The 13,515-nt window shown below is 41.9% G+C and overlaps 1 protein-coding gene across 3 annotated transcripts in view; it reads right to left on the reverse strand.

Annotated features, from left to right (window-relative positions):
- Positions 1-13,515, reverse strand: part of MAP4K5 (mitogen-activated protein kinase kinase kinase kinase 5) — a 2,873,315-nt gene that overhangs the window by 2,111,151 nt on the left and 748,649 nt on the right. The window lies entirely within an intron of this gene.

Raw genomic sequence — 13,515 nt, forward strand, 5'->3', positions numbered from 1 at the left:
AGACCACTCATGAGGCATGAAAATCACTCTGCTCAGCCTGTCGGCTATCACACTGGTTTTCCCGGAATGTGCGTTGCGACCAGAAAGCATTGGGAAGACACTGCCCACTCCCAAACTTGAAGGGTCTCTCTGCATAGGGGGTAAGATTTGGTTCCTACTTGTTTATGTACCATACCACTGACATATTGTCCGAGTGAATCGCAATCGTCCCTAGAGGGAGAAAGCTGTGAAGTGCTTCGAATGCCAGAAGCACTGCTCTCACCTGCAGGACACTGATATGCAAATGAGCCTCATGTTCTTGCCACGTGCCTTGGACTGTTCTCCCTAGCTAATGCCCCCCCACCCTATCTGGGAGTCATCTGTGGTCATGGTGGCAACTGGGGGAGACGGAACAAAAGGTCTGCTTACAGTCAATGCATGGACTGGGTCCACCAGTGAAGATCATGTTTGCACGATTCTATTACCAGGATGGGGTGAGAAAGGGGTAGTTGCTGCAGAGACCACTGGGCGAAAAGTAACCACTGCAGAACTCTCATGTGCAGCCTGGCTAATGGGACTAATGTTATTGTGGAGGCCATCGTAACTAGCAATTTGAGTGCCGTCTTCGCTTTTGCTTTTCGCTGTGGAAGTAGACTCCAAACTTGTTGCCTGAGATTCTGGACTCTCTCTATGGGGAGGTAAGCCCTCATTGTAACAGTGTTTATTTCTGCGCCAATGAAATTCACATGCTGAGAGGGCGACAATGCAGATTTTTGACAGTTTATTGTAATTCCTAGTTGCAAGCAAGTCATAAGGGTGGCGCCCCTGGCTTGTAATAGTAGATACCTGGTGGTGGCAGTCAAGAGCCAGTCGTCCAGGTACACTTGGAATCCAAGACGTCTCAAGTGAGCCATTACCACTGCCATGCATTTGGTGAACAGCCTGGGGGCTGTGGTGAGACCAAAGGGCAGAGCGCGAAATTGGTAATGACTGGCCCACAGCCAGAAGCGTAAGTGACTCCTCGATGCTCTGTCCAGTTTGATGTGGTAATATGCATCTTGGAGATCTTATGGAGCACATCCAAACGTCTTTCCCTAACAGCGGGAGTATCGGCTGTAACGTGACCATTCAGAACTTGGATTTATTTACTGATTCATTTAACTTGCTAAGATCCAAGATGGGTCTCAAGTCTCTTGTTCATTTGGGCACCAAAAAGAATCCGGAGTAAGTCCCTAATCCAACTTGGTCTGCGGGGACGGGTTGTATGACTCTTTTCAAGCAACTTTTGGATTTCTACAGTTGCTAAATCCCTGTGATTGGGTGGAACATCTGGGATTCTTCTGGTCTGAGGAGGTGGGAAAGAGAAGGGAATACAGTATCCTCTGGTAATTATCCTTTGCACCTACTTGCCTTGTGTGATGTTGCACCAGGCTTCTGGGTACAAAGATACACAGCCCCCGAATGGCTCCAGAGACGCACAGTCAGGCCTCCTTTAAGGAGTGCTGGTAGGGACGACCACGAAAGGAATCACGGTCCCCCTGATTCTGCGGGCCTCCCCTGCCTCTAGGATGACATCTACCGTTATTTCCTCCTCCTCTGCCTCTGGAGAAGGAATCACCCTGTGCATCCTGGAAAAACCTCTGAGACTTTTTAAACAACATCTTTCCACCCCTCTGCCCTTTGGGATAGGGTCTAGAAGGAACAGAAAAATGGACTCCCACAGCAGAAAGGGTTTTCCCTTCCTGTTCGCACCTGGTGAGTGTATCCTTTACCTTAAGTCCAAACAAAGAGGATCTGTCAAAGGGGGGTGTTGGTAAAGGTAGACTTGAAGGCCTCCGCAAAATTACGCAAGCACATCCAGGAGTGCCTTCTAAGAGAAACTCTTGAACCCGCTGCCTTCTCACTCCATCCACTGCATAAGATATCAGCCTCATGGAGGAGTTAACAACAGAATTTAAGGTAGATATCTGTGCGTTAAGCTTGTCAGATACCGCTTCAGGTACGTTACCTTGGAGAGTATCTCCTAGCTCTTTCAGGAGATCTCTCTGGAGCCTAGTGAAATAAGAGAGGTAGTTCAGAGATCTGAGTGTAAAAGCCACTGAAGAAAAGACACGCTGCCCGTACCGGTCCATCATTCGAGACTCCTTGTTCGGTGGCTGGACGTTTGAGGAAGTTTCAACTACTTCCTTTGTGGTGGCTGCTGCCGCCACCATGGCATCTACTGGCACACCCTTGGTGAGAAATTCTTTGTCCTGAGGTGCTGATAGGAATTTATTGGGTCTTTTAGGAACTGGTTCCACAGTATCAGGAGACTTCCTCACCTTTCGACTTACTAGATCCAAAAGTTCGTTGAAAGGTGGAGATACCCAAGAGGCGGAGGGTTGAGAGTTGAAAGCTTCAGGTACACTGACTCTTCATCAGAAGGGGAAGTGGTGGGCCAGCCGACTCTCTGTTTCAGGATCTCAAGGATATCTGCGAAGGAGATATCATCAGAGGATGACTTGGGGGACCCTTCTGACTCCTCGAGGTCAGTGTCTGATGTAATGGATCAACATGCTTCCTCTTACAAGTTTTCTTCCAAGGGGGCTCCTCAGAAGGATATTCTGGGTAGGTTTCGGAAGACTGGGGACCACTCATGGAGGGTTCCTGAGGCTGTGAGTCTCCACTGTGTTGGATGAGAGAAGGTGCTGAGATGGAGGTCGGCACTTTAGGAAGAAGAGTGTCGGTGCCCCTAGTTGGAACTGAAGACTTGGACAGAACACTCCTCATCAGCTCAAAGGCCAACCTCCTCGGCTCTGAGGACACCCCTTGCTCCGAAGGAGCAGAGGCAGCCCTCGGTACCAAGGAAATAGGCTCCGAGACAGACGTGGGGTCCGAGCTCACCCGAGCCGAAGCACTGAGAAGGCTTGGAACCGACCGAAGAGCTTAGGACCCTAGACCCCACGGAAGGTACCGAAGGAGTCAGAGCGTATATCAGAACCGAGAGGCCCACAGAAGAAGCTGGAACTGACCTTTCCACAGCAAGTGGCACTGACATCTCTGGCTCCAAAGCACCAGAGTGGCTCGGAGGAGGAACTATGATAGGGTGGATGGGCTCAGTAAGCTCCAGAGCTGACTGGAACGGAGCTGAAAGTAAATTTGCCAGCGCCGATGTCTTCAGGAGTCTGCGCACCACTCTCTCAACATCCTCATCAGAAAGGCTCCTAGAGGACCTGGAGGATAGCGTGGGGGACCAGGACCGCTGAAAAATTGGTGATCTGAGTGTTGGAGAAACCGGACGAAGTTCCGCCAACCGGCTCCAAGACAAAGATTCAGTTATCGACTCCGTAACCTTTGGAACCAAAACGGATTGCTCCACATCAATAATCTCGGTCGGCACCGAAAAAAATGGAGCCAAAGAGGAAGTGGTCGATTTGGATATTTTCTCTGGTGGTTCTGAAGACACCGAATGAGCAGGAGACTGCCTTTTTTGCAGGTTTAGCTTTGTCATTCTTAGATGAGGGTGACTTGGAACTAGAGGAGGAAGAAGAAGCCAATTCTTCCTCAAAGGAATGCTTTAACAGACCTTTCAGGATAAGTTTGTTCTTTCTCTCTTGAAGGACTTGAGGACTAAAAGCATGGCAAAAGGAGTAAGATTCTTGAAGGTGAACAGCACCTAAGCAATATACGCAAATAGTATGCCCGTCTGTCAGAGACATTGTTTGAGAGCATTTGGAACATTTTTTTGAACTCCGAAGGTTTGTGGTCTTTCAATTCTTTAGACATATCTGCCACCAACACAGAAACTACCACAGACAGAAATAAGCCAAATCACAGTGACTAGCGCTAAAACAAAACAGGAGCTACCTCTAATTTAAACGGTTAGCCTTGATGAAAAACAACAGATAGACAGACAGAGGACTAGGTCCTGTAACTTAAATGGGCCTAGCCCTAGAGGAAGAAACACATGACAGAAAGAAGACTAGGTCCTCTAACTTAAACGAACCTAGCCCTTGGTGAAAGATAGCTTTAGAAGAAGAAAACAATTAGGCAAAAGCCCAAACAGCAAAAAAAAAAAAAAAAAACAACAGGCCTGCAGAACGGCCAAGAAAAAACAGCAGAAACACAGCAAACAATCCTACACAAGGTCTTCAACAGACACCAGACTAGTAACAAATACTAATACAGCTTAATACATATTTTAAACACTATCAAGTAGAATAACAATAAGAAAAAAATTCCACTTAGCCACGGCCAAGAAGAAGCACTTCTGAACTCGTCGAGCGGCAAACGAGATCTGGGATATGTCAGTGGTGCATGATGGGATACCTCCTTGCCACGAGCCAACTAGAAGACTTTGAGCTGGAGAATTGTTGAGTCGGAGCCGAAGATCGGCTCCGAACCAAAGTGTAAGAATGAAGGCGAGATAGGACTACCAAACATAAAATGTGAAACATGAAGAACATCAGCTTTTCTATCCAAATCAGAATTTAAAATTTCAGCTTTACATCAGAAAATTATGAATATGTAACTACACAAACCTTCTCATAACAGTTCAAGTACAAGTTGTTCTGGAAGACGTATCAAGTGAATCATAAGCATAATTCATAATGTTTGGTTACTTCAGACACAGAAACAATAAGTGAATTAAGGAAGATTTTGCAATAGAAGAGGGGAAAAGGGAATATGTTACTCATATTCGCAAAAGATACAAGCAAATTCTTTAATGGGAGCTTGACAATTAAGAATTCTAAAAATACGTGTGCAGAAGTACCCATTTTTTCCCAAATCTGTCAAAGGCTTTCCCATCCTTATCAGAGGTGTAGGGATTAGCAATGAAAAAAGGTTTAGCCAGAGTAGAATTTGCCAAATAAATCACGGCAGAATCAAATCTGGAATTGGAAAATAAAAATTTGTAGGACTGAGGAACTTAATCCACTGTGTCTTTTTAGTGGCTACATGCTGGTTGTCAGGCATGTTACAGGCTACAATAAAAGCATACTCCAAATCTGTTTTTTATCAAGGTTACTGGAATATCTAGTGAATATAGTGAGAGAGATAAAACAACTGGAAATGGGATCTTTAGAAAAGGGTAGGAGCAGATTACGTAGAAAAAAATGACAATTGTGGGAACAATACAGGCAGAATAACGATTTGGTGGAGGAATGAAGTTTAAAAGAAGGCAGGATTTGAATAAGCTATGTAATGTTTGACTAGCAGTGACTGGATAGATTATAAATGATGTATTTATTTGCAACTAAAATCTAGCAATATGGTTTGTTTTCATTTATATAAATGTATGACATATCATAAGTGATAATTTAATAAAAATGGTTCTTATTTAACAACAACAAAAAAAAGAATAAATGGAATATCATTATATTCTCACTGAAACAATAGGTTCATGCTTGATATGGTTCTTCTAAGGAAGTATCACAAGAAACACTCTCCTAAGAATCAGAACTGGTTACTTGAAGAATCAAAACAAAAGTTTTTTCTCTCTAGATCAATTCCCTGTTCATTATACTGAGAATTTTTAGAAAATGAAAAATTATTTTTTCTTTTACCAGTAAATTCAGAATGAGAGGGGTCAAGGGCCTGGGCTATGCCTAAATAGGTCATGCCTGCCCAAAATAACTGAAACAGGAAAGAACAAATGTTTAACTTTCTGCTCCTTTTTTACAAGAATTTCCATAAAAACAGACCAATTTGTGTCAGAGCATCAAACCGGGGAATAAGTATCCCAGTCTGGCTAGCCAGAGAAGCATTCTCCACTCCTTCCTCTGAGACTAACAAAAGTGGTTCTCTAATTTCCACCAAAGACACTCCCAACAGTCACAGGGGAAATGTCTAACCCCCAAGTCCATGGTAGTTGAAAACATTATACCAATGGAAAAAAGTAGAGGATGAATGGCATGAGGATCCAGAAATGACCAAAGTAGAATCAGCCATCTGCGGCTGAGGCAAATTTGTAGCCTGCTGAAGGGACAACGGCTGTCTGGAAATGTTCTTTTTGTGGCCAGAGGAAGAAAAATGGAAGAATCATTAAGTTGTTGCATGGTAAAACCAAAAATGTAGCCTCAAGTCTTGGTAACACTGACATCAACAGTCAGTAACAGAGCTAAGTATTAAAAAAGTGCTTTCAAATCTAAACACACTGAAAAATACAACATACATTTAAGCCTTTACAAATCATTTGTAAAACTTTTCATGAGAAAAATGTACACTTTCTGCAAGTTTTTACACTAAAGTAAGGAAGTTGCATCTAACAGTTTAAAATGTCTGAAAAGTCACCGGACAGTCCAATAAACAGTATAAATTCCTAGCTTAAAATAACTTATTTCACAGAAAAAAAGTTAAGCATTTGTCATGAAATTGAAAATACAGAAGTTTTTTTTTTTTTTCCAATGAAAGAGAACTTATCTGCCCAGCAATGGAGAAACGTTGGCCAAATGTTGATCTTTGACAGCCTTTAATAACAAGAGCTTTTTTTGTGGCAGGAAAGCTCTGAAAGGCTTGATGTCCAAACTGTTGATTTTCTGCAGCACTACTCAAGCTGTCAACAGTCTAGATGAATAGAAGGTGCCCTTAAGCTCTCTAAGCTGGCTAGCAGGCTGTTATATCCTGTGCAGGATATAACCCATGTAGCTAGGGCTACTGCAGCACTGATCAAATGATGAACATCAACATGTACATAGAGGTAATGGCAATGTTGACATCTGTAAAGGTTTCACTGAATTTGTAAATGCATGTAATACAAATGGGAAAGCCCTAGTTGATCTCTTCCTACAGACACTGACAGCATAAGGTGCTGACACCTTATACTCGCTAGGAAATGGGTATAACAAGAGCAACAACATGAGTAATTCAGGCCCCATCTGTGGAAGCTATGCAACAGTCCATGCAAACCACACAGACTCAAACCCGACATTTTTCATTCATGTGCAATGCAGGAAATGGCAAACAGACTATATATACGTGTAAAAAAAAGTACATTCAGTTTTAAATTCTTCAAAGAAACATTATAAGTTATACTTATTACAAACAAAGGGGGCTGCTCAGCTACCATGCGACTACAAAAATAGAGAGAGGAACAGAAGTACATTATGTCAGGCACTTGTCTTAACACAGAACAACAAGTCAGGCTGACCTGCAGAGTTTCAAAAAATATCGTGTCACTGTTCCCTCTGCCTAAAGGACACTACAGAGTATGACAAAGATGCAGAAAAACATTTATTTTTCATCTCTAGGTTTAATTTCATTACAACTTTGGTGACAATGGTTATCTATGCTTAGGCATTTATTAGTTTAGAGCAGGAACAAACTGACTTGCTACAGATATGTAAAGAAGCAAAAACTGAGAAAATGACTTTAAAGAACTAGTTGCCAAAATGAAGCAACTGGCAGACCAGTCATGGCCAAATAAAGTGTTCCTAGGATATGCAGAAGGAAACTCGTACAGAAGCAACACCAATGCTGCAATACAGAGGATTATTACTGAAGGAACTCTCATGCAACATTTTTGGACCATGTCATATCAGAAATTAAGAGCTGCTTACTGAATTCAACCAATGTTTTACTGCACACTGTTCACTGATAATTGTGCTGAATGTCCTTCTGAAATAAATGTGGTGGAATTGTACAATGCTTAAAAGGTTGATCTTTCCAGTTTGCAAAACATAAAACAGGAGTTTTAGGAATGGACAGCCAAATGGAGAATGGTGATATGGTATAAGCTGCCAAGTACCATTCCCACAATTCTACAGCAGTTGAATTCTGCATTCTGTCTGGACAGCAACACTGTCAACTACTCTGGTCATTATGCTAATACACCACATATATTGAGAGGTCATTTAATGCTTAACTATGAATTAAGGCTCGACTCAAATAACATGACAGCGTTACATTTGAGTGGCTTGGCCTAGATGGATACACATGACGCTACAGATCCCATTACTACCCAAGTGCTGAAACACTTTGATCCATGCAGCAACTGGTGCATCAGCCACTTTCTAAGGTGATACAGCATTTCTTCAGGTATGTGGATGATGGGTAGTAATAAATAAAGGTCTGAAATGTACAGTACTTGATGTACTGCTTGTGTGCACGTTTTAGAGAATGGGCAAGACTGTGTGCATGAGGCATTTATTGCAGCACCCTTAAAAGTATGCTTGCATGTTTTGTTTCACCTTAAACTGGTGGGGCTGCTTGCTGTAAATAGTTTAAGATGTTATTACTGCTATGTGAGGAAAAACCAGAGCACCAAACAGCTCACTCAAGCAATCAAGCACTAGATGTATGCAAATGTGTTCAAAAGCTAGACTATTGCCAAATGGGGTGCTAAAAAAGGTAAGGTAATGAAACAGGCATCTCCCAACCATACCCATATCCCATTACTTGGGTGTCTATCCACAAGTACCATAAAACACTATTCAAATCGATCAGTGTGCAAACTATTTTCTTCTTCACTTCGACAATGATCACATAGACTTTTATTTCATTTAAAAGTTTTATTCCAAATGTTATAGCAAAAAACACTGAGCTTTTGCTAATCAAAACAAAAACTTGCATGCAGACTTAACATGAACAAAATTTTACTTTCCTCGAAGCTCACATTTACTAGAAACACATCTAGTAAACAAACAAGAGATGTGTGGAGGTTTATAGTCAAATTTTATACAAGCGAACTGACGACTTTTGGCTACACGAAAGGTGCAAGAATTCAAAAGACCATGTGTAGCACATCTGCTAACAGCCTAGGACAATCCACTGGATGGAAGTGACCCTTTACAAGGGCAACCCAGGAGCACCGCTTGGTGAAGTGACTTAGTCAAAGTCAACAGTAGACAAATACAGGCTGAGGGAATCAAACCCTGTACTTTAGGAAGCAGGTCATTAACAGCTCATTACCTAACTTTACTCTTTTACACAATGTTTTAGACAAACTACCAAACCTAACAATTTTTTCTATGCACACAGGTGTGAAATGCACTGAGTACATTAAAAATTGTATGCAAGTTTAAAATAGTAACATTAAACTCAAAGATTTTATTCAGTTCAGTTTACTCTCAGCCACATGACAGACACACTATCAACAGTCCAAAAAAATAAAACAAAGAAACCAAGGATCATACCCCAAGAAAATGTTTCAAATAGTGATACTCTTTTTTTACTACAACTGATTCTTTTACACTACAAACTACTGTGATGTGCAGGAATCAGGTAGTCATATACAGATATGACAACAATTACTGCCCCTTGTATGACACTGTACACCTCAGATGTTTGCCTGCAATCAAATTAATGAATAAACATATAAATAATGACCTAGAAATGTACATCAGCTTGTTGATGTAAGGACCAAACAGTGCAACCCATTGCATCCTCAGTGCCCTCTCTGCTCGACTCAAAGACAAAAGCCCAAAAACAGGAAAATATTTTAAATATTGCTCTTACATACTTAAAAGTTGTAACAGGTTCTGCACTGACAAGCATTTTCTGAAAGGTGAGAAGTTTAACACACATGTCCATCAGTATTTAGTGATTACCACCCACAACATTTTACCAGAAAGACACACATTTTACAAGGAAAATGAGCACAAGTATGAGGAAAAATCACTGACATTTGAGAACCATGCTCGTGCACACACACAACAGACTATGAATTACAGTTACATTTATGACTGTACACCTCAGATATCTGCTTGAGATCACATGAATGAATAAATACATAATGACTCAGAGTCATACATAAGCTCGATGATGTCAGAACCATTTAGTGCAACTCACTGCAACACCCCTCTGCCCCTCTCAACTTATCAGCTGAAGAATCAGAGACAAAGACCAAAAATCAGGAAAAGATTTTAAATATTTCTTTTACATACTTAGAAAGTTACTAGAACAAGCTTTTTTATTAGCAGGCATTTTCTGAAGAATATGTCTAAAACTCATATCTGTCATTATTTAGGGACTGCAATCCACAATAATTTACCAGAAAGCCACAAATTTTACAAGAAGCAAGCCAAACACCTCTCAACTTCTTTGCTAAAGAATATCTGACAAACCAAAAATAATTGGAGGCAAAGGCCCAGAAATGTACAATTTTTTTTATTTCATTTTTTTTATCTATTTGTTAATCAGTTAAACCTACTGGACAAAACAGACTTCAAAAGCAAGTCAGCTGTGCACACAGCCATATCTTACAACCTCCAAGCACAAGAAATTTGGACAAAGCCAAAAAAAATGGAGGGGGGGGGGTTACACAATCCCACAATTAGGAGCAAATTTTAAATATTGTCCTTATAAATTCAGATAGTTGCTAGAACACCAGGTTTTGCATAGCACATATTTTCTGAAGGGATATAAAGTCTGAAATGCAAATGCATATTATTATTTAATGACTTCACCGTTCAATGATTTGCCAGAAAGCTACACATTTTATGAGACACGGAAAAAAATATGTGGCAAAATCTGGACATTCTGTGAAAATCTGGTCAGGTGAGAAGTATGCACACAGCTCAGTACATTCATTCATTTTGCAATACCCACTTTATCCTAGACAGAATCAAGGCATTGCCAGGGACCATTCTACACAAGAAGTATAAGGCAAAGAACTAATCTAGCATGAGATGCCAAATCATCACAGTACAAAGTCATGTGCACTTCTATGCAATTTAGAGGATTGCCAGTGCATCTAATGATACATATTTGGGATGCAAGAGAAAATTGGAGGCTCCAGTGAAAATCCAGTTAGACAAAGGGAGAATATGCAGACTCCACACTGACAACTCCTCAAATAAGAACCCATCTAGAGAAAAATTCTGTGAAGCAACAACAATAACCACTGCATTAGTGTAGCACCCATCCAGTTAATTACAACACAACCTGATTTATAATCCTGCTTTACTGACAATGCTAGAAGAAGCTCATATTGCTAACTGTAAATAAAAAGAAGTTATGTACTCACCATAACGTTCCATCTGAGTAGTTGTACTTCATTTGTCTTCAGCCTGGTGGGATACAAATCCATATCGGATCTGAACCGGCAACTTTTCCTAGCATCAGCTCCGAGCTCCAGACTCCTCCTCTTACCTACGATACACCTCCACTGCCTTCCATCCCCAGATCGAATTTGCTGAACTTATACTGAGAACCCGACCTGATAAATATACTTGTGACCTATACTGCAGCCAGTAGGCTGATCATGCGCCAATGTCCGGGGGAAGGAGGGAGGGACAGTTGAAGACAAATGAAGTACAACTACTCAGATGGAATGTTATGGTGGTACATAACTTCTTTATCTGAAGTAGTTTACTTCATTTGGTCTTCAACCTGTGGGACAGAGTTCCCAGCTACTAAACTCATGGGAGGCCCTCATGGAGGATATTCCGGAGCACAGCGGAACCAAAGGATGCTCTCTTTCTGGAAGTCAAATCCAACTTGTAATGAAAAATAAATGTATGAAATGAAGACCAAGTAGCTGCAGAACAAATGTCATCCAAAGACACTCTAGACCAAAAAGCCGCAGATGTAGCCATGGACCTAGTGGAATGAGCTTTTACCTGACCTGGAGGAGACATGCCTCTGTCCTTATAGACCTGCAGGATGCATGAAGAAATCTATCTAGCTATAGTGATCTTGGAGATTGTTTCCCTCTATAAACCCTTTTTGGGGAACCTAACAATTGATCAGATTTACGGACATTTTCTGTTCTGTGTAAACAGAATCGTAACTGTCTACATCCAACATGTGGAGTCTGTATTCCATCTTGTTCGTATAATTGGGAAAAAACACAGGGAAATTAATAGTCTGACTTATACTGACTGGTGATGTCACTTTAGGAAGAAAGGATAGATTGGTTTGAAGGGAAACTCTGTCTTTATGAAAAATCAACTACGGAAGTTTGATGGACAAGGCCTGTAATTCTGAAACCCTTCTAGCAGAGACAATAGCCACCAAAAAAGCTGTTTTCCATGATAGAAATTTTAGATCTGCAGTAGAGGCAGGCTTGAAAAGCAGAGCGACCAAAGCTTGAAGAACCATAGTAAGGTCCCATAGAGGAACAGGATCTTTGACCACGAGGCGTAACAAAAAGGTTCCTTTGATAAAGGCTTCACACAGTCTGGAAGATGCTAAAGAGACAGAATTCTCTCCCACATGAAAATGAGAAATGGCAGCCAACTAGAAGAACTAGCTCCGTGCAGGAAAATATCAGCTAGAAAATCAAGAATAGCGGAAATAGGGGCCGTAAAAGAGTCTAAAGTCCTCTGAGAGGCCCAGAAAGAAGAATGTTTCCACTTGCTGCGATAAACCTTTCTGGTCGGAGACGTGCATCATCATGGATCTCATTAACAAAAGACACTGGGAACCTTCAAACACTGGACCCTACCCAGTTCGGCTTTGTTAAGAGCAGATCATGCCTCCTAAACCTGGTGGACTTCTTTGAAACAGTTACCAAGGCTATAGATGAGGGAAAGGTGGTCCACACAGCCTACCTAGACCTCGCAAAGGCCTTCGACACCATTCCCCTTCTCAGGTATTATAGACAAGCTAACCAGCCTGAACATAAACCCCTATGTCACGAGATGGGTTGCCAACTGGCTCACAGACAGAACCCACATGGTAAGAGTTGTGGGAGCTAGATATAACTAAACCGATTACAAATGGCGTTCCCCAAGGCTCAGTCCTAGGACCCCTCCTGTTCGGCATATACTTCTCAGAGGTACAGGCAAGCACAGGAGGACTATGGCTGACAAAGTTCGCAGACGACTGCAAACTAGGGGCTATAATTGAGTCTCCGGCCGACACAAACATCCTCCAAAAGGGTCTTACTGAGACAGATACCCGGTGTCACAACCATGGCCTCAAACTAAATGCCAAAAAGTGCATAGTCATCCCCTTTGGAAAAAACAAAGTACCCACAAACTACCACATAGGTGGTAGCCTTCTAAATACGGAAGACGTAATACGGGATCTGGGGACCCACGTAGATAGAAACCTCTCCTTTGATAATCATAATGCCAAAGTGGTTAGAAAATCCTTCTATGTGGCCCACCTAATCACAAAAGGGTTTGCATCGAAAGAGGTCATTGGGCCCTTCTATGCATCACTCATCAGACCCATCATAGAGTACAATGCCCAATTTGGGATGTACCTTACAAGACACCTGCAACAACTGTAAAGACCACAAAAGTACCTCCCCAAGAGGAACACTGGCCTCAAGCAGATGCCCTATGCAGCTCGACTGAAGAAACTCCAGCTGTACTCGGTTGCATACCGCCTACTCAGAGGTGATCTCTGCCCGACATACAAGGCCATGTCCAACCCAGAATTGACAGGCAAGCTCCACCTAAAGAAAACTATATCCCCTCGAGCTACACGCTCCAGGGATCTAAACCTCTCCACAACAAATAAATAGGATGTGCTGGAGGGATAGATTCCTATCCCAGAGACTTCCCATGCTCTGGAACAAGATTCCAATCTACATTAGGCAGAGATCCTCGCTAACCCTCTTCAAGAGAAACCTTGATGAGTGGATGGGAAACAAAGTTTACCGCA

The sequence above is a fragment of the Protopterus annectens genome, chromosome 6.part0, assembly GCF_019279795.1.
Source record: "Protopterus annectens isolate FY-2018-M chromosome 6.part0, PAN1.0, whole genome shotgun sequence".
Classification (NCBI taxonomy): domain Eukaryota; kingdom Metazoa; phylum Chordata; order Ceratodontiformes; family Protopteridae; genus Protopterus; species Protopterus annectens.